This window comes from Mastomys coucha, unplaced genomic scaffold (assembly GCF_008632895.1).
Source record: "Mastomys coucha isolate ucsf_1 unplaced genomic scaffold, UCSF_Mcou_1 pScaffold11, whole genome shotgun sequence".
Taxonomy (NCBI): domain Eukaryota; kingdom Metazoa; phylum Chordata; class Mammalia; order Rodentia; family Muridae; genus Mastomys; species Mastomys coucha.
The window spans coordinates 21350548-21355003 of record NW_022196893.1 but is presented as its reverse complement, the minus strand read 5'-3'; the positions used below and the strand labels follow the sequence as shown (position 1 = coordinate 21355003).

Genomic DNA, 4456 nt, shown 5'->3' with positions numbered 1-4456 from the left:
CACACTTCTTGTGTTCTGGGTCGAACTCTGGCCAGCATGGTCACGAGATCGACCCCGGTACTGGTATTCCCAATAAACCTCATGTGATTGCAGCAAGTTTGGTCTCTCATGAGTCATTGGGTGGTCGTGTCATCCTGAGACTTGAGTAAGGATCTCCCCAGTTCTGGTGGTCTTTCAGATCGTATCTACTCCTCAACAGGTCTGCCCTGTCTGGCTTCAGTGGGAGAGGATGCACTTAACCCTGCAGAGATTTGTTGTGCCAGGGTGGGAGGATACCCAAGGAAGGCTCCAACTTCTCAGAGGAGAAGGGAAGGGGAATGTGGGGAGGGACTCTTGTGAGAGGAGGGCCTGGGTTGGGGCAGAGATTGGGTAATAAAATAATAAAAATAAATTTTAAAAGGATGTATAAAATTAAAAAGAAGACAAATCCAAATGCAACATTGAGCAAGGAGTAGGAGCCTCTAAGCCCTCCCCCTTCCTTGATGAAATGCTACTGGGCACAGTGCTGTGCAAATCATGTTTAGAAAATCACAGCTGCCGTGACTTCGTCAGTCCAGGTGTCCTTGTCATGTCTAGAAGATGCCTTTGGTAACACACTTCCCTTCTGTGGCCTCTTCTATGCTCTCTGCTCCCTCTGACATGATGTTTCCTGAGTCTTCAAAGGGGTGATGTAGATGGTACCCTGCTGAGCAATCCACCATCCTTCTTTTTTTGTTTTTGTTTTCTGTTGGTTTTTTTTTTTAAGATTTATTTATTTATTATATATAAATACACTGTGGCTGTCTTCAGACACTCCAGAAGAGGGCAACAGATCTCATTACAGATGGTTGTGAGCCACCATGTGTTTGCTGGGATTTGAACTCAGGACCTCTGGAAGAGCAGTCAGTACTCTTAACTGCTGAGCCATCTCTCCAGCCCCCAACTGTCCTTCTTAACACTTTGATCAGTTATGAGTATCAGCATTTACTGCTGACTGCTACAGTAAGAAGCATCTCTGAAGGCAGCTTAGAGCATTGTCTCTAGTTTGTATCTATATTTATGTGGGGCCATGCCACACCCACTCCAGTGGAGTCTGTGTGACAGCAGTCCTTGAGGCGAAAATTTTCAAAGAAGCTAGTCTCCTGGAGGCCTTTGACATCCTACCTCGGAAGTGGTCCAGATGTGTCCTTGTGATAGTCAATGGAGGGTCTCGAGTGCTTTCTTTCTGTATCAATTTATTATTAGGTATAAAGTTGCCCTCATGGAATGATTTGACTAATAGATAAGCTAAATTGGACATTGTTTTCTGGCCCCCAACCAATGTTCCAACCGATCAATCCTAGTCAATGCAGAGCCAATTTTAGGCTTGGAATTTTGTAAAGAATGTTACCCATTCAGGCTTATTGCCTCCAGCATTGTTAGGGAGATAGTGAAGGAGGTTGGGCATTGGCGTTTACTGAATAAGAGTTAATTATCCCAGGGCAAGTTCAACTAAGAATCCCCATTACAGTCCCTGATGGCAGACCACATTAGAGTTGCAGCTGAGTCACTCCCAGGAATTAGATTGTTTTTTTTCTTGGTAAGGTTAACAACAATGGGACCCTGGGGCATACTTCTGCTAGCCTAAAGGATTAGCATAGTGGGTGTTTACTAAGGACCAGCTGGTTGTGGGCTATACAATAGACTGAATGGAAACTATTTTCACCTGGCTTCTAAGATTAAGACAACCTTAGATAAAGCTGACTTTCTTTCAGTTGTAACCACTGCTTAGTTCCTGTCAATTTACATGTATATACTTTTCTATAGAACCATTGTGCTTCAGATGACCTTGAGGTACCTTGACTATTATGCTGCCTGATTCTTCTTTTTCTTTTGTAATGACCATAAAAGTCTGATGCTTACTTTGAGAAAATGCACTCAGATTCAACACTCCCTTGTGTCTGTGTGTCATTTTCACGGACTTCTTGCCTGCCTGAGTACCAGGACCCTGATTTCTCCCGAGGGTTGAGGGACCTTGACTGGGCTGGCCCATGGCAGGGCCAAATTAGAAATAGACTAGGAAACTATACATTTGATCATAAGAGAATAAAAAGAGGTATGATTTAAAAAAAGTCATAATGAAGCGTGCTATTTAAATAGTGTTAAAAAGTGTTGCTAATTAAAATAAAGAAAATAGTTATTTAATTTGGTAGACAATAGTAAAAATAAAGAAAATAGTTATTTAATTTGGTAGACAACAGTATGCTTTGGTTGGTATTCACACAAAACCTAGTGTAGGTAGAATTATCTGCTGAACTGTTCAATTCCAAACGTCAAATATGAGTAATAATGTCCCCAGGGCTACACACACCTTTCTGAAGATTCAAGTTCTTTTTGTCAGACAATAACAAAGGCCAAATCATAAAAATTAATTAGGCAGTAGCGGGTAATTAATCTCTTATTAGTTTAATTCAATGTGCATAGAATTACACATTTTGTTAAAATTTCCTTTCATCACTCTGAGACAACTTGTGGGAAAAGGAAAGGTGGCCTCATACAACACAGCATAGGCATTGAGACAATGTGTGATTCTGGGGAGTTCTATGATAAGAAGCAAGAAATTCCATGTATATTTAATATTCAGCCAGTGATCCACCAGTAAGTACCCCTATACAACTCACTATGGATTTCACCCAACTTAACACTCATAAAATTACCCAAAACATCATTGGGTTTTTTCCTCTCTTTCTCTCTCTGCAACTTTTGTAACTGGACAACCTGTTTCTTTGGAATGAGCTTTGTAGATGAGATCATCTCTGCAAGGTCGAGATTGGGCATGGATTCATCTATGCATTGAGTAGATGAACATTGACTTACCATGAACCTTTCTACTTCTTGTATTTGTGTGGAGTGAAGTATTTTTTTTTTCATATTAGCACTCTTGCTCTTTATTTTTTTCCAAGTTTGTAGTAGGTCCGGCTGGCTCGCGGACCCTCCATTCTGTTGGGTGTTCTCGGACTGAGATTATTTGTGGATACCTGTAATGACAAGTGGGTAAGAGAGAAATAAACACACAGACACCAGGTAGCTGTATCAAGAGAGGTGCATGCATTTACTGGAACACTCAGTTTAAATAATCAGAGGCAATATCAAAACCAAATGCAACCCGAATCCAAGCCATTTAACATAAACATGAGACCGGAGGAAAAGGTACTTCAAAGACAAGGGCGAAAGACTTTGATTTGAGGTAGTCAAGCATTCTCTCTACAGGAGGCATCCGCAGTCCTGGATCTGAGGGCAGTTTCGTTTTGCTTTCGACTCTTGAGGCAAAAGGGGGCAAGAGCCCACACAAGTTTCTTTCTTTTTACTAGATATTTTCTTTATTTACATATCATATAATTTCTCCTTTCCCAGTTTCCCCTCCAAAAAAAAAAAAATACAAGAGCAAACCCCTGTTCCCTCTTCCTTCCCCCTGCTTGCTACCCCACCCTCTCCCATTTACTGGCCCTGGCATTCCCTCACACTGGGGCACAGAACCTTCACAGAGCCAAGGGCCTCTCCTCCCATTGATGACTGACTTGGCCATCCACTATACACATGCTGCCAGAGCCATCAGTCCCACCATGTGTACTCCTTGGTTGGTGGTTTAGTCCCTGGGTGCCCTGAGGGTACTAGTTAGGTCATATTGCTGTTTTTTCTAAGGGGCTTCAAACCCTTCAGCTCCTTGGGTACTTTCTTTAACTATTTCATTGGGGACCCTGTACTCAGTTCAATGGATGGCTGTGAGCCTCTAGTTTTGTAGTAGTTGGGTACTGTTAGAGCCTCTCAGGAAACAGCTATATCAAGCTAGAGTGCCCTACATTCACTCTCTGCTCCATAGTTAGTCTCTGCAACACCTTCCATGGGTATTTTGTTCCCCCTTTTAAGAAGGAATGAAATGTCCACATTTTAGTCTTCATTCTTCTTGAGTTTTTTGTGGTTTGTAGATTGTACTTCAAGTATTCTGAACTTCTGGGCTAATAACCACTTATCAGAGAGTGCATACCATGTGTGTTCTTTTGTGATTGGGTTACCTCACTCAGGATGATATTCTCCAGGTCCATCCATTTCCCTAAGAATTTCATAAATTTATTGTTTTTAATAGCTGAGTAGTACTCTATTGTGTGTATGTACCATAATTTCTGTATCCATTCCTCTGTTGAGGGACATCTGGGTTGTTTCCAGGTTCTGGCTATTATAAATAAGGCTGCTCTGAACATGGTAGAGCATGTGTCCTTATTACATGTTGGATCTTCTGGGTATATGCCCAGGAGTGCTATAGCTCAGTCCTCTTGTAGAATTATGTCCAATTTCTGGAGGAACTGTCAAACTGATTTCCAGAGTGGTTGTACCAGCTTGCAATCCCACCAGCAATGAAGGATTATTCCTCCTTCTCTACAACCTCTCCAGCATCTGCTGTCACCTGAGTTTTTTATCCTAGCCATTCTGACTGGTGTGA

General features: G+C 41.8%; 1 long non-coding RNA gene across 1 annotated transcript in view; it reads right to left on the bottom strand.

The window, feature by feature from the left end:
• LOC116078155 overlaps window positions 1–4456 on the bottom strand; it is an 87051-nt gene that overhangs the window by 15461 nt on the left and 67134 nt on the right. The window contains exon 3 of the long non-coding RNA XR_004113438.1: window positions 2836–2996. This is a non-coding gene — a long non-coding RNA (uncharacterized LOC116078155). The remainder of the gene's footprint in view (window positions 1–2835; window positions 2997–4456) is intronic.